The sequence below is a fragment of the Pseudophryne corroboree genome, chromosome 12, assembly GCF_028390025.1.
Source record: "Pseudophryne corroboree isolate aPseCor3 chromosome 12, aPseCor3.hap2, whole genome shotgun sequence".
NCBI lineage: Eukaryota > Metazoa > Chordata > Amphibia > Anura > Myobatrachidae > Pseudophryne > Pseudophryne corroboree.
Genome location: NC_086455.1, coordinates 158066693 through 158094354, shown reverse-complemented (window position 1 = coordinate 158094354; position 27662 = coordinate 158066693). Strand labels below are relative to the sequence as shown.

Genomic DNA, 27662 nt, shown 5'->3' with positions numbered 1-27662 from the left:
TAACCCTGATTCCATGTACATGCCCCCGATTCTGTCTACACAACCCTGATTCCATGTACATGCCCCCGATTCTGTCTACACAACCCTGTTTCCATGTACATGCCCCCGATCCGTCTACACATCTCGGATTACATCTACACCCCTCCGATTCCCTCTTACACAGCCCTGATTCCATCTACACCCCCCCCACCGCCGATTCAGTCTACACAACCCTGACTTAGTCTACACCCTCCCAATTACATGTACATGCCCCCGATTCCATCTACACAACCCTGATTCCATGTACATGCCCCCGATTCAGTCTACCCCCCCCCCCCCCCCCCCCCCGATTCCATCTACGTAACCCTGATTCCATGTACATGCCCCCGATTCTGTCTACACAACCCTGATTCCATGTACATGCCCCCGATTCTGTCTACACAACCCTGATTCCATGTACATGCCCCCGATCAGTCTACACATCTCGGATTACATCTACACCCCTCCGATTCCCTCTTACACAGCCCTGATTCCATCTACACCCCCCCCCCCCCACCGCCGATTCAGTCTACACAACCCTGACTTAGTCTACACCCCCCCAATTACATGTACACGCCCCTGATTCTATTACTTGCCCCCACGTCTGTCTAAATGAGCGTGCACTAGTTCCGGAGATGAAATGTGGGTGGTATGCAGTTGTGCCACGCCAGTTCATCTCCGTTGCACCTCTCTGAGCATAGGTCTCAGTGTGCATACAAAATGAGACGTACTAATTCTTTTCTGCAGTACAGATATATAAAACACATTTTACAAATGGAGAAAAATAAAAAAGCAACTACATCCCGTGGCACATAGGCCCATTATCCCATTAGATGTATTGAAGTGTTTTAGTTTTAATAAAGGAATAGGAATAGCACATTGTGTAGAAATACATCTGACATTACAGCAATTGGAGTGCTCTTCACTGTATGCAAAATTCTATTCAATTAGGAGCAGTCTTCAAGTTGCGCATTATAAGAATGAACGTCTCTTGCACAGGCTTTCAGGAGACGTGTGCGTACAGTATATACAGTAATATGTGTATCGATCAGATAAACAGTCCCCCAGGAAACACACACAGAGAAGCAGTGATAGTCATTGTATAGTGTCTAACAGTCGCATGGCAGAGTAATAAGACGATAACAAGAGCCAGATGATAAATGAACAGGATGATAGACATTGGTGCGAGTAGAAGAAAAAAATCTTAGTGGTACTGTATGCACGCACCGCAGGAGTGCGCATAAATATATATATATATATATATATATATTTTTTTTTTTTTTTATTTAAAAAAAAAGGGCATGGCCATTGAAAATGGGGGCGTGTCAACGTGACACACCATCCATTTCTCGTCAGTCTGGGGTCACTCCTTTTCCTTTCCATATAGCACGTCTACAGTAGTGCTAGTTATTCACATTACACCACACATAGGCGATCATTCCGACCCGTTTGCACGCAGCGGTTCTTCGCTGCGGTGCGAACGGGTAGGAAATGCGCATGCGTGGCGGATGCATTGCGCACACGCATCGTCACCGGGCAACGACGCCGCCAGCTATAAATGTGATCACAGCGGCGATCGCAAGAAAACGGACAGACGGGAGGCGTTCCGGGGCGTATACTCACCGTTTTCCAGGCGTGGTGAGTCCAACGCAGGTGTGTCGAGGCGTTTGGAGGGCGGATGTCTGACGTCAGGACCGGGACCTTCATCGCTGGATCCGTCGCACTGGGTGAGTAACTGCAGGGCTGGTCTTGTTTTACTTGAAACTTTTTTAGCATAGCAGGGGTGCACAAGCGATCGCACCCCCTCTATGCTAAAATACACTCCCCGATAGGCGGCGTCAGGTTGATCGCACGAGCAGCAAAAAGTTGCTACGTGCGATCAACTCGGAATGACCCCTATATACTTATACGCCCCTTATGCTTGCTACGCCACACAACAGAGCCGCTTATACACATTACACCAGACCGCAGAGCCCTTTATACACGTTATGCCAAACAAAAGAGCCCCTTATACATATCTTAAGACAATCCAAAGGGGTTAGAGTGAAGACACAGGGGGTAGAGTAGGGCACACAGGGGGGAGAGTAGGAGACAGCGCAGATCACACAGGGGGAACACTATGTGAAGCGGCGCAGGCACTCACCTGCAACACTGGCCATGCACCACGGGGAGCAGCAGCACCATCCCCACAGACAAACCCCCTGTGGCAGCTCCGAAGGAGCTGGGAGGATCACACTAGGGACCCAGTAGCCGAATTGCGCCAGCACCTGCCCCCAGCTTGCCCGCTAGCCTCCAGGCTACGCACCTTCTCCCGCCAGCTGCAGGCTCCGCACCCGCTCATTAAGTTTCTGCATCGCTTCCTTTTGCAGGGCGGAAGATGTGGATCGGGCTGGAGCGAGGTGTTCATGCTGCTGTGCTGCACCTGCCTAGTGAAGGGGGCTGGGGCGCGAAGTGACAGCAGGCGTACGGGGGCTCCAGCGACCGCGGTGAGTAAGGGAGACCCGGGAGCAGCGATAACAGGCAGCGGGAGATTTGGCTGTCGGGCGCTATGGCGTACCGTCTGCCAATCTCTTAGCGGTATGCTCATAGAGCCGGAAGATAGAAGCCGGGTGAGTATGAGAAGAAGGAAGACTTCAGAGGCGGCAGAAGACTTCAGATCTTCACTGAGGTAACGCACAGCGGTAGTGCTGTGCGCCATTGCTCCCACACACCTCACACACGGCAGTCACTGTAAGGGTGCCGGGCGCGGGGGGCGGGGGGGGCCCTGGCCAGCAATATACCCTCATTTTCTGGCAAAAAGAAGTATATACAGCTAGGCACTGTATATATAAAGAGCCCCCGCCAGTTTTTTTCATTATTTGAGTGGGCTCCGCTGAGGGGGCGGGGCTTCTCCCTCAGCACTCACCAGCGCCATTTTCTCCACAGCACAAGCTGAGAGAAAGCTCCCCGGACTCTCCCCTGCTTACCACAGTGAAAGAGGGTTTTAAATAAGGTGGGGGGCACATTGGCCCTCATTCCGAGTTGTTCGCTCGGTATTTTTCATCGCATCGCAGTGAAAATTCGCTTAGTACGCATGCGCAATGTTCGCACTGCGACTGCGCCAAGTAACTTTACTATGAAGAAAGTATTTTTACTCACGGCTTTTTCTTCGCTCCGGCGATCGTAATGTGATTGACAGGAAATGGGTGTTACTGGGCGGAAACACGGCGTTTCAGGGGCGTGTGGCTGAAAACGCTACCGTTTCCGGAAAAAACGCAGGAGTGGCCGGAGAAACGGTGGGAGTGCCTGGGCGAACGCTGGGTGTGTTTGTGACGTCAACCAGGAACGACAAGCACTGAACTGATCGCACAGGCAGAGTAAGTCTGAAGCTACTCTGAAACTGCTAAGTAGTTAGTAATCGCAATATTGCGAATACATCGGTCGCAATTTTAAGAAGCTAAGATTCACTCCCAGTAGGCGGCGGCTTAGCGTGTGTAACTCTGCTAAATTCGCCTTGCGACCGATCAACTCGGAATGAGGGCCATAATTGGGCTGAAATAGATGATTACAGCGCTATCTGGGTAAACATACTGTGTTTGTTCCTGGGTCATTAGCGCTGGGTGTGTGCTGGCATACTCTCTCTCTGTCTCTCCAAAGGGCCTTGTGGGGGAACTGTCTCCAGATAAGAGAATTCCCTGAATGTGTGGTGTGTCGGTACGCGTGTGTCGGCATGTCTGCGGTAGAAGGCTTTCCTAGTGAGGAGGTGGAGCAAATAAATATGGTGTCTCCGTCGGCAACACCGACACCTGACTGGGTGGATATGTGGAATGTGTTAAGTGCTAATGTAAATTTATTGCACAAAAAGTTGGACAAAGCGGAGTCCAGAAATTATGCACAGAGTCAGGCTCTGCCTGCCCCTATGTCGCAAGGACCCTCAGGGTCTCAACAGCGCCCACGATCCCAAATAGTAGACACTAATACCGACACGGATTCTGACTATAGTGTCGACTACGATGATGCAAAATTATAGCCAAAATTAGCTAAAAGTATTCAATATATGATTATTGAAATAAAGAATGTTTTGCATATCACAGAGGGAACCCCCTGTCCCTGACATGAGGGTACACAGGTATAAGAAAAAGAAACCTGAGGTAACAATTACTCCTTCTAATGAGCTGAATGAGTTATTGGAAAATGGGAATCTCCAGACAAGAAACTGCAAATTCCCAAAAGGATTCTTATGGCGTATCCCTTCCCAATCAAGGACAGGATACGGTGGGAATCCTCCCCAAGGGTAGACAAAGCGTTGACACGCTTATCTAAAAAGGTAGCACTGCCACCCCAAGATACGGCTACCCTAAGGGATCCTGCTGATCGCAAGCAGGAGGCTACATTAAAGTCCATTTACACATACTCTGGTACCTTACTCAGACCGGCGATAGCGTCGGCTTGGGTTTGTAGCGCTGTAGCAGCGTGGACTGATACCTTAACGACAGAATTGGATACCCTGGATAGGGATATCATTTTATTAACCCTGGGTCATATTAAAGATGCTGTCTTATATATGAGGGATGCTCAAAGAGACATTGACCTACTGGGTTCTAAAGTCAACGCTATGTCCATTTCTGCTAGACGAGTAAATGGACCCGGCAATGGACATGTGATGCCGACTCAAAAAGGCATATGGAGGTTTTACCTTATAAGGGTGAGGAATGGTTTGGGGACGGTCTCTCGGACCTGGTCTCCACAGCTACGGCAAGTAAATCAAATTTTTTGCATTATATTCCCTCACAACCTAAGAAAGCGCCACATTATCAAATACAGTCCTTTCGCTCAAATAAAAACAAGAGAGCACGAGGATCGTCCTTTCTTGCCAGAGGTAAGGGCAGAGGGAAAAAGCTGCCAACCACAGCTAGTTCCCAGGAGCAGAAGTCCTCCCCGGCCTCTACAAAATCCACCGCAGGACGCTGGGGCTCCATTGAGGGAGTCCGCCCCAGTGGGGGCACGTCTTCGACTTTTCAGCCACATCTGGGTTTACTCACAGGTGGATCCCGGGACAATAGAAATTGTCTTCCAGGGTTACAAGCTGGAATTCCAAGAGGTGCCCCCTCGCCGGTTTTTCAAATCGGCCCTACCAGCTTCTCCCCCAGAGAGGGAGATAGTTTTAAATGCAATTCAAAAATTGTGTCTTCAACAGGTGGTGGTAAAAGTTCCCCTGCTACAACAAGGGAGGGGGTATTACTCAAGTCCCGAAACCGGACGGTTCGGTCAGACCCATTTTAAAATGTAAAATCCTTGAACCTATAATTAAAAAGGTTCAAGTTCAAGATGGAATCGCTCTGAGCGGTCATCGCCAGCCTAGAAGGGGAGGATTTTAGGGTATCCCTGGACATTAAGGATGCATACCTTCATGTTCCCATATATCCACCTCATCAGGCGTACCTGAGATTTGCGGTACAGGATTGTCATTACCAATTTCATCACCAAGGTAATGGCAGAAATGATGGTGCTCCTGCGCAAGCAGGGTGTCACAATTATCCCATACTTGGACGATCTCCTTATAAAGGCGAGATCACGAGAGCAGTTGTTGAACAGCATGTCACTTCCTCTGAAGGTGCTACAGCAACACGGCTGGATTCTCAATATCCCGAAGTCACAGTTAGTACCTACGACTCGTTTGACCTTCTTAGGCATGATTCTGGATATGGACCAGAAAAGGGTTTATCTTCCGATAGAAAAGACCCAGGAACTCATGACTCTGGTCAGGGAGAGGATTTTCCAATGAGACCTACTGGACAAGTGGTCCGGGTCACATCTACAGATTCATCGGTTGATCACCCTGTCCCCCAGGGCCAGGGTATATCTCCTGTGGTGGCTGCAGAGTGCTCACCTTCTGGAGGGTCGCAGATTCGGCATTCAGGACTGGGTTCCGGTGACCACGGACACGAGCCTCCGAGGTTGGGAAGCAGTCACACAAGGAAGAAGCTTCCAAGGTCTTTGGTCGAGTCAAGAAACTTGTCTTCACATCAACGTCCTGAGACTGAGGGCCATATACAACGCCCTTCGTCAAGCGGAGACTTTGCTTCGCGACCTACCGGTTCTGATCCAGTCAGACAACATCACCGCAGTAGCTCATGTAAACCGCCAAGGCGGCACAAGGAGCAGAATGGCAATGGCGGAAGCCACCAGGATTCTTCGCGGGGCAGAGAAACATGTGGGCGCACTGTCTGCAGTGTTAATTCCGGGAGTGGACAACTGGGAAGCAGACTTCCTCAGCAAACACTATCTACATCCAGGAGAGCGGGGACTTCATCAGGAAGTCTTCGCACAGATTGCAAGTCAATGGGGCCTGCCCCAGATAGACATCATGGCGTCCCGCCTAAACAAAAAACTACAGAAGTGTTGCGCCAGGTCTAGAGCCCTCAGGCGGGTGGCAGTGGACGCCCTAGTGACACCGTGGGTGTTCCAGTCGGTCTATGTGTTTCCTCCTCTTCCTCTCATCCCCAAGGTGTTGAGAATAATAAGGAAAAGAGGAGTACAGACAATTCTCATTGTTCCAGATTGGCCGCGAAGGGCCTGGTATCCGGATCTGCAGGAAATGCGCATAGAAGATCTGTGACCTCTTCCTCTAAGACAGGACCTGTTGCAACAGGGGCCCTGTCTGTTCCAAGACTTACCGCGGCTGCGTTTGACGGCATGGCGGTTGAACGCCGGACCCTAACGGAAAAGGGCATTCCGGATGAGGTCATTCCTTCTCTGATAAAGGCTAGGAAGGACGTGACAGTAAAACATTCTCACCGTATATGGCGGAAGTATGTTTCTTGGTGTGAGGCCGGGAATGCTCCTACGGAAGAATTCCTTCTGGGCCGTTTCCTTCACTTCCTACAGACTGGAGTGAATTTGGGCCTAAAATTAGGATACATGGAGGTTCAGATTTCGGCCCTGTCCATTTTCTTTCAGAAGAAATTAGCTTCTCTTCCAAAAGTACAGACTTTTGTAAAAGGAGGGCTGCATATTCAGCCTCCTTTGTACCTTTGGTGGCGCCTTGGGACCTTAACATGGTGTTGAGTTTCCTTAAGTCACACTGGTTTGAACCACTTGAAACAGTGGAATTAAAATATCTCACTTGGAAAGTGATCATGTTGTTAGCCTTGGCCTCGGCTAGGCGAGTGTCGGAATTGGCGGCTTTGTCTCATAAAAGCCCCTATCTGGTTTTCCATATGGATAGAGCAGAATTGCGGACCCGTCCTCAATTCTTGCCTAAGGTGATTTCATCTTTTCATATGAACCAACCTATTGTGGTGCCTGTGGCTACACGTGACTTGGAGGATTCCAAGTCCCTTGATGTGGTCAGGGCTTTGAAGATTACGTAGCCAGAACGGCTAGAGTTAGAAAAACAGAAGCACTGTTTGTCTTGTATACAGCCAACAAGGTTGGCGCTCCTGCTTCAAAGCAGACTATTGCTCGCTGGATCTGTGACGCGATTCAGCAGGCTCATTCAACGGCTGGATTGCCGTTACCAAAATCAGTTAAGGCCCATTCCACAAGGAAGGTGGGCTCTTCTAGGACGGCTGCCCGAGGGGTATCGGCATTACAATTGTGCCGAGCTGCTACTTGGTCAGGTTCAAACACCTTTGCAAAGTTCTACATGTTTGATACCCTGGCAGAGGAGGACCTCATGTTTGCTCAGTCGGTGCTGCAGAGTCATCCGCACTCTCCCGCCGTTTTGGGAGCTTTGGTATAATCCCCATGGTCCTTACGGAGTCCCCAGCATCCTCTAGGACGTAAGAGAAAATAAGATTTTAAACCTACCGGTAAATCTTTTTCTCCTAGTCCGTAGAGGATGCTGGGCGCCCGTCCCAAGTGTGGACTACTTCTGCAAAACTTGTGTATAGTTTTGCTTACATAAGGGTTATGTTACAATTTTCATCAGTCTCGGACTGATGCTGTGTTGTTTCATGCTGTTAACTGGTTCGTATATCCCAGGTTATACGGTGTGAATGGTGTGGGCTGGTATGAATCTTGCCCTTGGATTAACAAAAATCCTTTCCTCGTACTGTCCGTCTCCTCTGGGCATAGTTTCTCTAACTGAGGTCTGGAGGAGCGGCATAGAGGGAGGAGCCAGTGCACACTCATACCTAAAGTTCTTTCTTAGTGCCCATGTCTCCTGCGGAGCCCGTCTATCCCCATGGTCCTTACGGAGTCCCCAGCATCCTCTACGGACTAGGAGAAAAAGACTTACCGGTAGGTTTAAAATCTTATTTTCCTACCATGTCAACATTTGGATTTAATTGGGTTTATGTGTATAAGTATAGAGGCTGATAGCAGGGACAGCAATCATTACAAGAGGCTCCTGGAAAGTGAATCATACTGGATCAATTCCTAATGAGGTCTAAGAGATTGTGGTATAATTAGAACACACTGTAGTGTATACTTTATCTATAGTTCTTCCTGATATCCTTGTGACCCCATTGTCATTTATATGCCATCTGAACCAGTCACACAACGTATAATTAATTTATAATGTTAAACTATTTTGCAGTTGATAGGGACGTAATCCATATGGTGGCAGATTTTGATTTCAGCATTTGCCGACTGTCACCGATGATATCTCTGGATATTACTCATTTTATTTCACTTACGTCATTTGATAGTTTTGTGATGGCGATAAAATACTATGCAAATATGCTCCAATCACATCATTTTCCATGTGAGGGGGCAGGGCCTAATGACATGCTTAGTCTGGCCCCGCCCTCATAGCTGCCTACCTGCTTCTCCTCTGTTCTTCTTCTCCACTCTTTTCACTGTTTAGTAAATCATCCCCATGTTTATTGGGAAGGGGACAGGGTGTTCCATTCAATCAGTGGTTCTCAAGCGCTGTCCTCAGGACCCCATCAGTTTCATGGGAAGAATGCAGGCTGATAGACAGAATGAAGGAGGGGGGGGGGATGCAGTCTGAGACACAGAATGAACGGAGGTGGGGGTGGGAACGCAGGCTGAGAGAGACAGAACTAAGGGGGGGGAACGCAGGCTGAAAGAGACAGAATTAAGGGGGGGGGGCGCAGGCTGAGGGAGGCAGAATTAAGTGGGGGGGGGGAAGCTGGCTGAGAGAGACAGAATTAAGGGGGGAGGAAGCTGGCTGAGAGAGACAGAATTAAGGGGGGAGGAAGCTGGCTGAGAGAGACAGAATTAAGGGGGGGAGAATGCAGGCTGAGAGACAGAATGAGGGGGGGAGAATGCAGGCTGAGAGACAGAATGAGGGGGGGAGAATACAGGCTGAGAGACAGAATTAAGGGGGGGGAGAATGCAGGCTGAGAGACAGAATGAGGAGGGGAGAATGCAGGCTGAGAGACAGAATGAAGGGAGGGGAACGCAGTCTGAGACACAGAATGAAGGGGGGGACGCAGGCTGAGACACAGAATGAAGGGGGTGGGGGACGCAGGCTGAGACACAGAATGAAGGGGGGGGGGGAGGAACGCAGGCTGAGACACAGAATGAAGGGGGGGACGCAGGCTGAGACACAGAATGAAGGGGGGGGGGGGGGGACGCAGGCTGAGACACAGAATGAAGGGGTGGAATGCAGGCTGAGAGACAGAATGAAGGGGGGGGGGGGGGAATGCAGGCTGAGAGACAGAATGAAGGGGGGGGGGGGAATGCAGGCTGAGAGAGACAGAATGAAGGGGGGGGGGAGAGTGGCGTAAGTTCGCCCCAGTCGCCCGGAGGCATGATAAAATGTTGGTGCCCCCCCTATACATATAGGAATATATATATATATATATATATATATATATATATATATATATATATATATATATATACATATATATATACTAGTGAACACATCCGGCACTCAATGTAGCAGAATAAATGCCTGGGTGCCCTCCTGGAAATCATACAGTAGCATATCCTTCCCCGCCTGTGGCTCAGGTGTATGCGGCAAAGGAAAAGAGGTGGCACTCCAAGGTCTTTGTGTGAGAACATAAATAGAAAAAGAACCTTTTTCTATTTATGTTCTCACTGCACAATGGGTATTCTTACCTGAGGAAAAGGCTTGATGCCTTGAAACCTCGTAAGCCTGCCATGTCTTTTTATTGCCATGAACACGTTTGTCCTGTTTGCACCATGATTTGAATACAAGCTTTAACAAAGACCTTGGAGTGCCGCCTCTTTTCCTTTGCCGCATACACCTGAGCCACAGGTGGGGAAGGATATGCTACTATATATATATATATATATATATATATATATATATATATATATATAAAAATGAAAAAGTGGCACTCACGTGACTTGATTGATAAAAATAAGACTCAGGACACGGCGGTCTCAGATGAAAGATCTTTCAGCTGAGACCGCCGTGTCTTGAGTCTTATTTTTATCAATCAAGTCCCGTGAGTGCCACTTCATTGATTTAGCTACAAGGTCCCACAGACCTGTTAGAAGGCACCTGGGCATTAACTGGAGGAGGAGAGAGTGCCGGCACTTGCATAGAAATTATGAAGGCAATTACAGCCTATCAGTCATCAACGTTTCAGTTTTATTATAAAAACTTTCGTCAGGATGACGAAAGTTTTTATAATAAAACTGAAACGTTGATGACTGATAGGCTGTAATTGCCTTCATAAATTCTATGCTTACAAAGTCCTGAGAGTGCCGCCAATCTTTCTCCATATCTAATTCCACTTTGAGTGGTAAGGAGGGCACCAAGGCCAGTACCATACTGCAGACTGAGTGCCGGCCACTGCAGCATCTATATATATATATATATATATATATATATATATACGCCATATGTAGATATCTGGTACTTGGGGTGAACAGTAGCAGCGTACTCACAATAGTACTTTCACAATAGTAGTATAGATACACATACCTCTTTCACTTACACAAACCTCTTTCAATTAAACAGACACACACATGCCTCTTTCAATTACACACACACACACACATGCATCTTTCACTTACACACACACGCCTTTCACTTACACAAACACACACACACACACACACACACACACACACACCCCCCCGCATCTTTCACTTACACACACATGCATGTCTTTTACTTACACACACTCACATGCCTCTCACGTAAACCCACACTCACATGCCTCTTTCACTTACTTACACACACACACACACACACACACACACACACACACACACACACACCTTTTTCAATTACACACACACATAATTACACACATACATGCCTCTTTCACTTAAACAGACACACCCATGCCTCTTTCAATTACACACACACACACACACACACACACACACACACACACACACACAGTTTTCAATTACACACACACATAATTACACACATACATGCCTCTTTCACTTAAACAGACACACCCATGCCTCTTTCAATTACACACACACACACACACACACACACACACACACACACACACACCGCCTCATTCAATTACACACACACACACACTCACATGCCTTTCACTTACACACTCACATGCCTTTCACTTACATACACACACGCCTATTTCAATTACACACAAACACACAGTTACACACCCACAATTACACACACATGCCTCTTTCAATTAAACAGACACACACATGCCTCTTTCAACTACACACACAATTACACACACACCAAGCCTCATTTAATCACACACACACACTTACACTTACACACACACACACACACACACACACACACACACACACACACACACACACGCCTCATTTAATTACACACACAATTACACACACACAATTACACACACACCACGCCTCATTTAAACACACACACACACACGCGTCTTTTTCACTTAAACACACAACTTTCGTTAAAACACACAGACACACACACCTCCCTTAAAAACATCAACACACATAAACACAGTCAGTGTTGCCAATATTTATTAAAGATACCCCCAGTAATCAACCCCATACACACACACATACGCCACACACACCACACATACACCGTACAGCAGCATGAGGCAGGTGGCGCCAGTGCCTACCTTCGGCTAGCAGCAGGATGGAGGAAGAGAGAGCTTCAGACGGCCAGCTCTTCTGGAAGTGCCTGTGATCAGCTGTGCGCTGGAGCTCCCCCTAGCTGCAGCCAACTGCCAGCTCGTCTCTGTGGATACGAGGAGGCAGCTGCTGCAGCCGTGTCACGGCACTGACACCGCTCCTCCATCCACATTCGGCTCAGCGGCGATGGCTTGTCGGGCAGTGGGAGGCAATGGAGGACAGGTGCCCCCTTGAGGTCAGGAGCCCGGCGGCAGCCGACTCCACTGCCTCCCACAGGTCTGCCACTGGGGGGATGATGCAGGCTGAGAGAATGAAGGGGGATGCAGGCCGAGAGACAGAATGAAGGGGGGGACGCAGGCTGAGAGAGACAGAATGAAGGGGGGGACGCAGGCTGAGAGATACAGAATGAAGGGGGGGACGCAGGCTGAGAGAGACAGAATGAAGGAGGGGGGGAATGCAGGCTGAGAGACAGTATGAAGGAGGTGGGAACGCAGGCTCAGAGACACAGAATGAAGGAGGGGGGGGCGCAGGCTCAGAGACACAGAATGAAGGGGGGGGGGGACGCAGGCTCAGAGACACAGAATGAAGGAGGGGGGGAACGCAGGCTCAGAGACACAGAATGAAGGGGGGGACGACGCAGGCTCAGAGACACAGAATGAAGGAGGAGGGAACGCAGGCTCAGAGACAAAATGAAGGAGGGGGAATGCAGGCTGAGAGACACAGAATGAAGGAGGCGGTGGGGGGGGACGCAGGCTCAGACACAAAATGAAGGAGGGGGGAACGCAGGCTGAGAAACACAGAATGAAGGAGGGGGGGACGCAGGCTCAGAGACACAGAATGAAGGAGGGGGGGACGCAGGCTCAGAGACACAGAATAAAAGAGGAGAGGACGCAGGCTCAGAGACACAGAATGAAGGAGGGGGAATGCAGGCTGAGAGACACAGAATGAAGGGGGGGGATGCAGGCTGAGAGACACAGAATGAAGGAGTGGAGGAATGAAGGCTGAGAGATGCTGGGGGAGATGATGGTGTGGCTGAGTGTATCAGAGGGGAGAAGACAGGGTGGCTGAGAAATGCAGGGGGGGGGGAATGATAGTGTGGCTAGGAAACGCAGGGGGGGGGGGGAGATAATGGTGTAGCTGAGAGACAGAATGAAGGGGGAGGGGTGGAGAATGCAGGCTGAGAGACACAGAATGAAGGAGGGGAACGCAGGCCGAGAGACACAGAATGAAGGAGGGGGGAACGCAGGCCGAGTGACACAGAATGAAGGAGGGGGGAACGCAGGCTGAGAGACACAGAATTAAGGAGGGGGGATGCAGGCTGAGAGACAGAATGAAGGAGGGGGGAACGCAGGCTGAGAGACACAGAACCTGAGAGAACTGAGGCTGAGAGACACAGAATGAAGGAAGGGAACGCAGGCCGAGAGACACAGAATGAAGGAGGGGGAAACGCAGGCCGAGAGACACAGAATGAAGGAGGGGGGAACGCAGGCTGAGAGACACAGAATGAAGGAGGGGGGAACGCAGGCTGAGAGACACAGAACAGAGAGAACTGAGGCTGAGAGACACAGAATGAAGGAGGGGAACGCAGGCCGAGAGACACAGAATGAAGGAGGGGGAAACACAGGCCGGGAGACACAGAATGAAGGAGGGGGAAACGCAGGCTGAGAGACACAGAATGAAGGAGGGGGGAACGCAGGCTGAGAGACACAGAATGAAGGAGGGGGGAACGCAGGCTGAGAGACACAGAATGAAGGAGGGGGAAACGCAGGCCGAGAGACACAGAATGAAGGAGGGGGGGAACGCAGGCTGAGAGACACAGAATGAAGGAGGGGGGAACGCAGGCTGAGAGACACAGAATGAAGGAGGGGGGAACGCAGGCTGAGAGACACAGAATGAAGGAGGGGGGAACGCAGGCTGAGAGACACAGAATTAAGGAGGGGAGAACGCAGGCTGAGAGACACAGAATGAAGGAGGGGGGAACGCAGGCTGAGAGACACAGAATGAAGGAGGGGGGAACGCAGGCTGAGAGACACAGAATGAAGGAGGGGGGAACGCAGGCTGAGAGACACAGAATTAAGGAGGGGGGAACGCAGGCTGAGAGACAGAATGAAGGAGTGGAGGAATGAAGGCTGAGAGATGCTGGAGGAGATGATGGTGTGGCTGAGTGTATCAGAGGGGAGAAGACAGGGTGGCTGAGAAATGCAGGGGGGGGGGGAATGATAGTGTGGCTAGGAAACGCAGGGGGGGGGAGATAATGGTGTAGCTGAGAGACAGAATGAAGGGGGAGGGGTGGAGAATGCAGGCTGAGAGACACAGAATGAAGGAGGGGAACGCAGGCCGAGAGACACAGAATGAAGGAGGGGGGAACGCAGGCCGAGTGACACAGAATGAAGGAGGGGGGAACGCAGGCTGAGAGATACAGAATTAAGGAGGGGGGATGCAGGCTGAGAGACAGAATGAAGGAGGGGGGAACGCAGGCTGAGAGACACAGAACCTGAGAGAACTGAGGCTGAGAGACACAGAATGAAGGAAGGGAACGCAGGCCGAGAGACACAGAATGAAGGAGGGGGAAACACAGGCCGAGAGACACAGAATGAAGGAGGGGGGAACGCAGGCTGAGAGACACAGAATGAAGGAGGGGGGAACGCAGGCTGAGAGACACAGAACAGAGAGAACCGAGGCTGAGAGACACAGAATGAAGGAGGGGAACGCAGGCCGAGAGACACAGAATGAAGGAGGGGGAAACACAGGCCGGGAGACACAGAATGAAGGAGGGGGAAACGCAGGCTGAGAGACACAGAATGAAGGAGGGGGGAACGCAGGCTGAGAGACACAGAATGAAGGAGGGGGGAACGCAGGCTGAGAGACACAGAATGAAGGAGGGGGAAACGCAGGCCGAGAGACACAGAATGAAGGAGGGGGGAACGCAGGCTGAGAGACACAGAATTAAGGAGGGGGGAACGCAGGCTGAGAGACACAGAATTAAGGAGGGGGGAACGCAGGCTGAGAGACACAGAATGAAGGAGGGGGGAACGCAGGCTAAGAGACACAGAACAGAGAGAACAATACATTGTGTTTTTTCCCCCTTATATATTGCACTATTAATATATTAATAGCAGTAGGACGATTTTTATGAGTGATTTATTTCTATGATGTCGTTGTCTGAGCATCATATACAAAATTAAAGGTCTTGGTCCATAGATGTGGCGTTGTAATTGGTAGCTTTGTATTGGAGTTATGTGGCAAAACATCCGTCTGCCATTTAAAATGCATCACCATTGTGCTCTGGAAAATGTGACAGTTGGTGAACTTTCTCTGTGCAGCTGCTGGGTGACCTGGAACATGTGACCTGCTGGGTGGTCTGGAAACTGTGACAGCTATTTGCAGCCACCCACGAAGCAGAGATTTTTCCAAATTCACTCCTAAGGGGGAGAAAAGGGGTAAAATATTCCGCCCAGCAAACTTTTGACCGGTTGAAGCCGGACACATCAGTTAATATACGAGCACATATAATTAATAATACTATTATATATAGGACTAGGTGATTCATCACGCCCTACGGGCGCTCTTCACACCGTCGGTTGGGGCTACGCCCCGTTAACCCCTGCACGCCTTTGAACATACGCAGGCTGGTAGATAACAGAATCAGAAACGCGGGGCAGTATAGAGGGCATACAGAAATGGTGTCCGGTTGAGAAACGATAGAGAGGCGTGGGGGGGGGGAATGTAGAGAAACGCTGTGCGATCAGTAAACGATAGGGAGAGGCAGGGTGGTAGGGAGAGGATAAAGAGAGGGGAGGTGTTAGAGAGAAAATACCGTTGCAAGAGGCTATGACCGGTTAACACCTGCACGGGCTTCAGCTGTGCTATAATTGTTATTATATGGAGTATTACCTTTTTTTTTTTTTATGGCAGTGGGTACATATTGTAAGGGTGGAGGGCGTGCGATTGTCAAGGGGGCGTAGCCCTTTGTGAGGGCATGCAGAGTGGCCGCAGGGCACAATGAATAACATAGTGTAGTATATACTGCTAGTGTCTGCATCATGAAGTACCAGATGACTAACAGCAATGCACTGTAGATAAGACACCAAAGTGCTGTGGCCACAGGTAGCAGAGCCGCTTATACACACAATGGCCACAGGTAGCAGAGCCGCTTATACACACAATACCCCCAGGTAGCAGAAATGCTTATACACACAATACCCAACAGGTAACAGTGTCGCTTATACACACAGTGCCCACAGGTAGCAGGGCTGCTTATACGCACAGTGCCCACAGGTAGCAGAGGCGCTTATACACACAATACCCACAGGTAGCAGAGGCGCTTATACACACAGTGCCCACAGGTAGCAGAGACGCTTATACACACAATACCTACAGGTAACAGAGGTGCTTATACACACAGTGCCCACAGGTAGCAGAGGTGCTTATACACACAATGGGCACAGGTAGCAGAGCCATGTATACACACAATACCCACAGGTAGCAGAGCCGCGTATACACACAATACCCACAGGTAGCAGAGCTGCTTATACACACAGTGGCCACAGGTAGCAGAGCCGCTTATACACACAATACCCACAGGTTGCAGAGGCGATTATACACACAGTGGCCACAGGTAGCAGAGGCGCTTATACACACAATGGGCACAGGTAGCAGAGCCACGTATACACACATTACCCACAGGTAGCAGAGCCGCGTATAGACACAGTGGCCACAGGTAGCAGAGTTGGTTCTACACACAATGGCCACAGGTAGCAGAGTTGGTTCTACACACAATGGCCACAGGTAGCAGAGCCGCTTATACACATAGTGCCCATAGGTAGCAGCGCCACTTATACACAATGGCCACAGGTAGCAGTGTCGCTTATACACATAATGGCCACAGTATTAGTATACTCACAAAAGTTTGGGGGGTTTGGAAAGGGGGATGGTTCAGTGAGGTGCCTATCCGTGCGGCTGATCAGCCCGATTCAGGGCATCACTTGTAGCGGCTGCGGATGGTGTCCGAGGTGCTACGTGTGGTGGAGGGGTGGGTGTGGGAGGGGGTCCAGAGGTGTTGTGGGTGGCGGAGGGGTGGGTGCAGGGGCACGGATGGCGGAAAGGGTGCAGAGGTGTTGTGGGTGGGGGAGGGGTAGGTGTAGAGGGGGCGCGGATGGGGAGTGTAAATGCTGTTGGTGGGGGAGGGGTGGGTGCGGGGGACTGTGGATGAAGGAGGGGGCATGGAGGTGATGTGTGTGTGGGAGGGGTGATGTAGGGGTGTGTGTTTGGAGGTGCAGGGGGGGTGAGCTTAGGGGATGGGTTTCAGAAGTGCTGTGGGTGGGAGAGGTGTGGGTGTGGGATGGCACGGATGGGGGATGTAGATGTTGTGGATGGGTTGATGCGGGGGAGCTGTGGATGGGGGAGGGAGTCCGGAGGGGGTTCGGGTGGTGGTCCAGAGGTGTTGTGGGTGGGGGAGGGGCAGGTGTGGGAGGTCCGCAGATGGGGAGGGTGTCTGTAGATAATGCGGGTGGGTAGGTGCTGTGGTTGTGGGAGTGGCGGTGCGGGGGTGTTGCGGGTGGGGTAGGTGATCTGGATGGGGTAGGTGATCTGGATGTGCGGTAGCCAGGGGAGGGGCGGGTGCGGAGATGACACGGATGGGGGAGTGGGTCTGTGGGTGCTGTGGATGAGTGAGGGGTGGGTTACGGCGGTTGTGGCGGCCTGGGTGTGCTGCTGCGGTGGGTGAGGGAGGGTGCCGGTGCAGGGATATCGAGGTTGGGGTAGGGTGGGGGTGCAGCTGCGGCGGGTGGGGGAGGGGCGGGGGTGGGGAAGAGGCGGGTGGGGTGCCAGGGGGGGGGGGGGGCGTGAGGGGGTGTGGATGGGGTCTGTAGATGCTGCTGGTGGTGGAGGGGCAGGTGCGGGAGGTTGTGGATGAAGGAGGGGTCTGGAGGTGCTGTGCGTGGGGGAGGGGTGATGTAGGGGAAGGTGGGGTTGCAGGGGTGTGGGGGGTTAGGTGATGGGTTGTAGAAGTGCTGCGGGTGGGGGAGGTGTGGGATGGGGTATGTAGATGCTGCGGGTGGCTGCAGGGGAGCCGTGGATGGGGAAGGGGGTCCTGAGGTGCTGTGGGTGGTGGTCCAGAGGTGCGGGGGGTGGAGGAGGGGAAGGTGTGGCAGGTGTGCGAATGAGGGAAGGTGCCTATAGATGATGGTGGTGGGGGAGGGGCCGGAGGTGCTGTGGGTGGGGGAGTGGCGGCTGTGGGGGTGTGGTGGGGGTCCTGATGCACGGCGGGTAGGGGAGGGGCGGGTGCGGGGATCAGAGGGCGCTGTGGGTGGGTGAGGGGCTGGTGTGGGGTTAACGCAGTTGGGGAGGGCCAGCTGTGGTGGAGGGGCAGGTGCGTGGGTGTTGGGGGGGAGGGGCAGGTGCTGTGTGTGAGGGTGGGGGCCGTTTGCTGGGGTGGTGCGGTTGGGTGGGTGGGAGGTGGGTGTGAGGGTGCCACGGTTGCGGGGGCGGGTGGTGCTGCAGGTAGGGGAGGGGGTGTTTTGCGTAGGGGAGGGGCGGGGGTGCCATGGGTGGGTGGTTGGGAGCAGGGGTGATGGGGGGGGGGGGGGGTGCTGCGGGTGGTGGACTGGTGCCATGGGTGGGGGGACAGGTGCGTGGGTGCAGCAGTTGGGGGGTGGGAGGCGGCTGCGGGGGTTTCTGAGGGGGGGGGGAGGGGGTTGCGGGAGCAGGGGTGTTGCGGATGGGGGAGGGGTGGGTGCAGGAGGGGCAGATGCGGTGGTGGTGCGGGTGGGGTGGAGGGTGCAGGGGTGTAGCGGGGGGAGAGGTGGGTATGGGGGTGGGGTGGGGGTGCCGCGGGTGGGGGAGGGGGGCCGTTTGCCGGGGTGGTGTAGTTGGGTGGGTGTGAGGGTGCCACGGTTGCGGGGGCTGCAGGTAGCGGAGGGGTGGGGGTGCGGGAGCAGGGGTGGTGTGCAAAGGGGAGGGGGTGCCGTGGGTGGTTGGGAGCTGGGGTGATGTGGGTGTGGGAGGGGTGGGTGGCTGTGGGAGAAGCTGGTGTGGGAGTGCTGTGGATGGGGGAGGGGGGGGATGCTGGGGGTGAAGGCGTGGTGCCATGGGTGGTGGGACAGGTGCGGGTGGGGTGGAGGGTGCAGGGGTGTAGCGGGGGGAGAGGTGGGTATGGGGGTGGGGCGGGGGTGCCGCTGGTAGTGGAGGGGCGGAGGTGCCGCGGGTGGGGGAGGGGCGGGGTTTGCTGCAGGTGTGGGGGGCGGGAGTGCTGCGGGTGGGAGTGGATGTGGGGGGATGCGTTGGGTGCCGCGGATGGGGGGGGGCGCGTGTGTCGGTGCTACGGGCGGGGACGGGAGTGCCGCGGGTGGGCGGCCGCGGATGTTGGTGCTACGGGTGGGGAAGAGGGCGGGAGTGGCGCGGGTGCTGGGTGGATGCGGTTGGTTGCCGCGGGTGGGAGGGGGAGCGAGTGCGGCCGTCAGTGTCAGCATTGTCCCCTGAACTCTGCAGCAGCCGCTAGTCTGTGAGGCAGGTAGTGTGAGTTCCGCTCACAGTCAGCGGCTGCAGTGTCACCAGGGAGTGTACGAGGAGGAGTGAGACAGGGCGGAGACGGGGAGGGGACTGGGCGGGGATGGGCGGTCAGAGGGAGAGGACTTCTGGTAGATCTGTGCCTGTGACTCCGCCCAGCGTTACGGCCAGGCACAGAATCACAGAGTTGGGCTAATATATAGGAGATTATTATGGTAGGATTCTGCAACAATATATTTTTGATAATCTTGAATTAGGTTGAGTTCGGTTGCGCAGATTGCTTTAATATTGTTTCTTTTGGAGAAGTACAAACACTTATTTTGGCAGCAGCAATTAATATTTGCTTTGGAGCATTAACACGTTATAGAGCACAAAGTATTTGCTGTGTTGTTTAATTGTTTTTTAATCCTGGCCAAGGAAGAATGAGATATTATTGCATAAAAGTGCGGAAAGTTAAGGCCCCCGTGATCAGTGTGCTTCAGGCAAATGTCTTGTTGGGGATGGGGGGCTCTTTTTTTGAAGAAAATAATAAGAATTTACTTACCGATAATTCTATTTCTCGTAGTCCGTAGTGGATGCTGGGAACTCCGTAAGGACCATGGGGAATAGCGGCTCCGCAGGAGACAGGGCACATCTAAAGAAAGCTTTAGGATCACCTGGTGTGCACTGGCTCCTCCCCCTATGACCCTCCTCCAAGCCTCAGTTAGGATACTGTGCCCGGACGAGCGTACACAATAAGGAAAGCTTTTGAATCCCGGGTAAGACTCATACCAGCCACACCAATCACACTGTACAACTTGTGATCTGAACCCAGTTAACAGCATGATAATAGAGAAGCCTCTATAAAAGATGGCTCACTACAACAATAACCCGAATTTTTTGGTAACAATAATTATGTACCAGTATTGCAGACAATCCGCACTTGGGATGGGCGCCCAGCATCCACTACGGACTACGAGAAATAGAATTATCGGTAAGTAAATTCTTATTTTCTCTGACGTCCTAGTGGATGCTGGGAACTCCGTAAGGACCATGGGGATTATACCAAAGCTCCCAAACGGGCGGGAGAGTGCGGATGACTCTGCAGCACCGAATGAGAGAACTCCAGGTCCTCCTCAGCCAGGGTAACAAATTTGTAGAAGTTTACAAACGTATTTGCTCCTGACCAAGTAACTGCTCGGCAAAGTTGTAAAGCCGAGACCCCTCGGGCAGCTGCCCAAGATGAGCCCACCTTCCTTGTGGAGTGGGCATTTTAAGATTTTTGGCTGTGGCAGGCCTGCCACAGAATGTGCAAGCTGAATTGTACTACAAATCCAACGAGCAATCGTCTGCTTAGAAGCAGGAGCACCCAGTTTGTTGGGTGCATACAGGATAAACAGCGAGTCAGATTTTCTGACTCCAGCCGTCCTGGAAACATATATTTTCAGGGCCCTGACCACGTCAAGCAACTTGGAATCCTCCAAGTCCTTAGTAGCCGCAGGTACCACAATAGGTTGCTTCATGTGAAATGCAGAAACCACCTTAGGTAGAAATTGAGGACAAGTCCTCAATTCTGCCCTGTCAGAATGAAATATTAAATAAGGGCTTTTATATGATAAAGCCGCCAGTTCTGACACACGCCTGGCTGAAGCCAGGGCTAACAGCATCGTCACCTTCCATGTGAGATATTTTAAGTCCACAGTGGTGAGTGGTTCAAACCAATGTGACTTTAGGAAACTCAACACAACATTGAGATCCCAAGGTGCCACTGGAGGCACAAAAGGAGGCTGTATAATGCAGTACCCCTTTTACAAATGTCTGAACTTCAGGCACTGAAGCCAGTTCCTTTTGGAAGAAAATCGACAGGGCCGAAATTTGAACCTTAATGGACCCTAATTTTAGGCCCATAGACAGTCCTGTTTGCAGGAAATGGAGGAAACGACCCAGTTGAAATTCCTCTGTAGGGCCTTCTTGGCCTCCCACCACGCAACATATTTTCGCCAATGCGGTGATAATGTTTTGCGGTTACGTCCTTCCTGGCCTTGACCAGGGTAGGGATGACTTCATCTGGAATGCCTTTTTCCTTCAGGATCCGGCGTTCAACCGCCAAGCCGTCAAACGCAGCCGCGGTTAGTCTTGGAACAGACAAGGCCCCTGCTGGAGCAGGTCCTTTCTTAGAGGTAGAGGCCACGGTTCGTCCGTGAGCATCTCTTGAAGTTCCGGATACCAAGTCCTTCTTGGCCAATCCGGAACCACGAGTATAGTTCTTACTCCTCTCCTTCTTATGATTCTCAGTACTTTTGGTATGAGAGGCAGAGGAGGGAACACATACACTGACTGGTACACCCACGGTGTTACCAGAGCGTCCACCGCTATTGCCTGAGGGTCCCCTGACCTGGCGCAATATCTGTCTAGTTTTTTGTTTAGACGGGACGCCATTATGTCCACCTTTGGTTTTTCCCAACGGTTTACAATCAGGTGGAAGACTTCTGGGTGAAGTCCCACTCTCCCGGGTGAAGGTCGTGTCTGCTGAGGAAGTCTGCTTCCCAGTTGTCCACTCCCGGAATGAACACTGCTGACAGTGCTATCACATGATTCTCCGCCCAGCGAAGAATCCTTGCAGCTTCTGCCATTGCCCCCCTGCTTCCCGTGCCGCCCTGTCTGTTTACGTGGGCGACTGACGTGATGTTGTCCGATTGGATCAATACCGCCTGACCCTGAAGCAGGGGTTTCGCTTGACTTAGGGCATTGTAAATGGCCCTTAGTTCCAGAATGTTTATATGAAGAGATGTCTCCAGGCTTGACCATAAGCCCTGGAAATTCCTTCCCTGTGTGACTGCTCCCCAGCCTCGCAGGCTGGCATCCGTGGCCACCAGGACCCAGTCCCGAATGCCGAATCTGCGGCCCTCTAGAAGATGAGCACTCTGCAACCACCACAGGAGGGATACCCTTGTCCCCGGTGACAGGGTTATCCGCTGAAGCATCTGAAGATGCGACCCGGACCATTTGTCCAGTAGGTTCCACTGGAAAGTCTTGCGTGGAATCTGCCGAATGGGATTGCTTCGTAGGAAGCCACCATTTTTACCCAGAACCCTTGTGCATTGATGCACTGAGACTTGGTTCGGTTTTAGGAGGTTCCTGACTAGCTCGGATAACTCCCTGGCTTTCTCCTCCGGGAGAGACACCTTCTTTCTGGACTGTGTCCAGGATCATCCCTAGGAACAGAAGACAAGTCGTCGGAACCAGCTGCGATTTTGGAATATTGAGAATCCAATCGTGCTGCCGCAACACTACCTGATATAGTGCTACACCGATCTCCAACTGTTCCCTGGATCTTACCCTTATCAGGGAATCGTCCAAGTAACGGATAACTAAAATTCCCTTCCTTCGAAGGAATATCATCATTACGGTCATTACTTCAGTAAAGACCCGGGGTGCCGTGGACCATCCATACGGCAGCGTCCGAACTGATAGTGACAGTTCTGTACCATAACCTGAAATACCCTTGGTGAGAAGGGTAAATTTTGACATGAAGGTAAGCATCCTTGATGTCCCGAGACATCATGTAGTCCCCTTCTTCCAGGTTTGCAATCACTGCTCTGAGTGATTCAATTTTGAATTTGAACCTCTGTATGCAAGTGTTCAAAGATTTTAGATTTTAGATTTTAAAATCGGTCTCACCGAGCCGTCTGGCTTCGGTACCACAATAGTGTGGAATAATACCCCGTTCCCTGTTGCAGGAAGGGTACCTTGATTATCACCTGCTGGGAATACAGCTTGTGAATGGTTTCCAAAACTGCCTCCCTGTCAGCGGGAGACGTCGGTAAAACAGACCTTTGGAAACGGCGAGGGGGATACGTCTCGAATTCCAATTTGTACCCCTGAAATATTACCAGAAGGATCCAGGGGTCTACTTGCGAGTGAGCCCACTGCGCACTGAAATTCATTGAGAACGGGACCCCACCGTGCCTGAACTTGTAAAGCCCTAGCGTCATACTGAGGGCTTGGCAGAGGCGGAAAAGAGTTTCTGTTCCTTGGAACTGGCTGATCTCTGCAGCCATTTTCCTCTCCCTCTGTCACGAGCAGAAAAGAGGAACCCTTTTGTCCGCTTGCCAACCAGGCCTGCGCCTGATAATACGGCGTCTTATTTTGAGAGGCGACCTGGGGTACATCCCCTCTTTTAAGGCAATACTTCCAAATGCCGTTTGGAATCCGCATCACCTGACCACTTTACTGGTATAATTGGACAACGCACTTATACTTGATGCCAGTCGGCAAATATTCCGCTGTGCATCATGCATATATAGAAATGCATCTTTTAATTGCTCTATAGGCAATAATATACTGTCCTTATCTAGGATATCATATTTCCAGTCAGGGAATCCGACCATGTCAACCCAGCACTGCACATCCAGGCTGAGGCGATTGCTGGTCGCAGTATAACACCAGTATGTGTGTATGTAAATACATTTTAGGATACCCTCCTGCTTTCTATCAGCAGGATCCTTAAGGGCGGCCATCTCAAGAGAGGGTAGAGCCCTTGTTCTTACAAGCGTGTGAGCCTTTATCCCCCCTAGGGGGTGTTTCCCAACGCACCCTAACCTCTGGCGGGAAAAGGTATACTGCCAATAACTTTTTAGAAATGATCAATTGTTATCGGGGGGAAACCCACGCATTTTATTTCTCAGATTCCGGAAAACTACAGGAAGTTTTTCCTCACCAACATAATACCCCTTTTTTTTTTTGGTGGTATTCATATTATCAGAAAAGTGTAAACTTTTTTCATTGCCTCAATCATGCAATGTGTGGCCCTATTTGGAAATCACGGTTGTCTCTTCACCGTCGACACAGGAGTCAGTATCCGTGTCGGCGTCTGTATCTGAGGTAACGGGCGCTTTAGAGCCCCTATATGAGACGTCTGGACATGCACAAGCTGAGTAGCCGGCTGTCTCATGTCAACCACTGTCTTTTATACAAAGCTGACACTGTCACGCAATTTCCACAGTACATCCACTCAGGTGTCGACCCCCCAGGGGGTGACAACACTATTACAGACACTCTACTCCGCCTCCTCATCATTTTTCTCCTCATACATGTCGACACAAACGTACCGACACACAGCACACACACAGGGAATGCTCTGATAGAGGACAGGACCCCACTAGCCCTTTGGGGAGACAGAGGGAGAGTTTGCCAGCACACACCAGAGCGCTATATATATACAGGGATAACCTTATATAAGTGTTTTTCCCTTTATAGCTGCTGTATTGTTTATACTGCGCCTAATTTGTGCCCCCCTCTCTTTTTTAACCCCTTTCTGTAGTGTAGTGACTGCAGGGGAGAGCCAGGGAGCTTCCCTCCAACTGAGCTGTGAGGGAAAATGGCGCCAGTGTGCTGAGGAGATAGGCTCCGCCCCTTTCTCGGCGTCCTTATCATCCGTTTTCTTGTATGTTTTGGCAGGGGTTAAATGCATCCATATAGCCCAGGAGTTATATGTGATGCATTTATTTTAGCCATAAAAGGTTTTCTAACGATTTATTGCGTCTCAGGGCGCTGCCCCCCCAGCGCCCTGCACCCTCAGTGACCGGAGTGTGAAGTGTGCTGAGAGCAATGGCGCACAGCTGCGGTGCTGTGCGCCTACCTTTATCTGAAGACAGGAAAGTCTTCTGCCGCCGATTTTTCCGGACCTCTTCGCTCTTCTGGCTCTGTAAGGGGGCCGGCGGCGCGGCTCCGGTGACCCATCCAGGCTGAACCTGTGATCGTCCCTCTGGAGCTAATGTCCAGTAGCCTAAGAAGCCCAATCCACTCTGCACGCAGGTGAGTTCGCTTCTTCTCCCCTTAGTCCCTCGATGCAGTGAGCCTGTTGCCAGCAGGTCTCACTGAAAATAATAAACCTAAACTAAAACTTTCACAAAGAGCTCAGGAGAGCCCCTAGTGTGCACCCTTCTCGTCGGGCACAGAAAATCTAACTGAGGCTTGGAGGAGGGTCATAGGGGGAGGAGCCAGTGCACACCAGGTGATCCTAAAGCTTTCTTTAGATGTGCCCTGTCTCCTGCGGAGCCGCTATTCCCCATGGTCCTTACGGAGTTCCCAGCATCCACTAGGACGTCAGAGAAAATAGTATTTCTAGTGAGGGAATTCGATGGAAGCACAATTCAGCACCTCAACAGGTGCCAATGGGATGAGAAGAGATTGAAGACAATAATAAAATGGTAAACTAGCTCCCTCCTGTGGTGACAGCACAAAATAACTCAGAGCATCAACGTAGGGTAAAGCAACTGAGAGGGTGATGCCGAGTTGATCGCACGTAGCAACTTTTTACTGCTCGTTTGATCAACTTGACGCCGCCTATGGAGGAGTGTATTTTAGCATAGCAGGGCTGCGATCGCTTGTGCAGTCCTGCTATGCTAAAAAAGTTTCCTGCAAAACAAGACCAGGGTCAGACTTACTTAACCTGTGCGACGGATCCAGCAACGAAGGTCCTGGGATTGACGTCAGGCATCCGCCCTCCAAACGCCTCGCCATGCCTGCGTTTGGATCTCCACGCCCGGAAAACGGTGAATAGACGCCCCAGAACGCCTCCCCGCTGTCAATCTTCTTGCGATCACTTTCTTCTTTATTCTGGCCGCTGCCCAGCGAGCAACGACGCGCGTGCACATTGCGGCCACTGCGCATGCACAGTTCCGACCCGTTTTCACCGCAGTGAAGAACCGCTGCGTGCGAACGGGTCGGAATGACTCCTTAAGCCAAATAACACTAGAGGGAGAGTCGGGAAACACTACTGTGTATCAGTCTCAGATAAGCACTGTCCCCATGGAATGCTCCATCTTTCCACCCACTAATGTCCCCTATCCCTGACACTCTGATCTGGTCCCTAACGCAACTGCCAGGGTGTCACATCACCCACCCAGACTCACTCCAATCAGTCCCTCGCGCTGTCTCGTCACCGTCTCCTCTGCAACGCAGCCAGAATTTGACCTTTCCTCACTCAGTACGTAAGTGCTGTTATTACAATTCAATTTACATGTATTTAATAGTCTGTGTTCAGACATATATGGCAATTGGCAATAAAACCAGTTTTGTATAAAATGTGATTATTTACTAGAAACAAAGAACAAGGCACTTTATGGAAATGAGTCACATAACAATAAAAAGCTATTACCAGCAATTAATAATATCACCAACTGGACAGAATTCAATACACAGGTTCTGTATGCTTGACCGTACCGATGCCAGCATCCCGATTTTATGAAATTATTATCCTTTATTTATATGGTGCCACAAGGGATCTGCAGCGCCAAATTACAGATAACATATGCCCATAATCAAAACAGGCAAACAGCGACTTACAGTTGAAGACAATATAAGACAAGTACAGGGTAAATAAACAGACGACACTGACCTAAGTATCAGGTGGCAGAGAACTGCGGGATTTGGTGCCGTTGAAGATTATTAAAGTAAGAGAAGGATAAGCACATGAGGGTTGAGGGCCCTGCTCGTGAGAGCTCACAGTCTAAATGGGTGGGGCAGACAGACAGGAGTGACACAGAGGGGTACATAGAGAGCGTGGAACAGAGGGTTAGGATGAGAGATGGCTGGGTTTGGTGAAGAAGTGGGTCCAGACAGGGGTGAGGTAAGTACGTTTTCCCCTGTCCTCTACTCCTCCCTTCCCACAGCCTAACCTCCTTCCGCTGGTGCCTAAACCTAACCCCCCTCCCCCCATAGTGCCTAAACCTAACCTCCCCCAGTGGTGCCTAACTGTAACCCCCCTCCTCCCAGCCTAACCCTTCCACCCCCCAGCGCGGCGCCTAAACTTACCTCCCCCCGGCCTTAACCCGCCTGCTATACTTACGGTTGAAATGCTGGCTGTCGGAATTCTGGCATCGGCATTCTGACGGGTGTCGGGATTCCAGCGTCGGTATTCCGACTGCTGGTATCCCGACAACCGGCATCTGAACCATATCCCCAATACACAAATTAGTGAAAAAAAGCCGGAGTCGTAGCATTACGCCAGTGTTGGTCAGCTGTGTGTGGTTATAATGTTGCAGTAAAGAATAACACGTGGGCAATTCCACCGGTAACGGAATAACATTATTACAGTGATAAACTCCATATAAAATAGTGCTGTATTGTGTACGTCATCCTTGATAAATCAGCGTACTTTCACAGTC

General features: G+C 51.3%; 1 protein-coding gene across 1 annotated transcript in view; it reads right to left on the bottom strand.

Annotated features, from left to right (window-relative positions):
- Positions 1–12297, bottom strand: part of TSHR (thyroid stimulating hormone receptor) — a 162685-nt gene extending 150388 nt beyond the window's left edge. The window contains 1 exon segment of the mRNA XM_063948223.1: positions 11994–12297. The gene's annotated coding sequence lies outside the window, so the exon portion shown is untranslated.
- Between the last annotated feature and the right edge of the window lie 15365 nt (positions 12298–27662).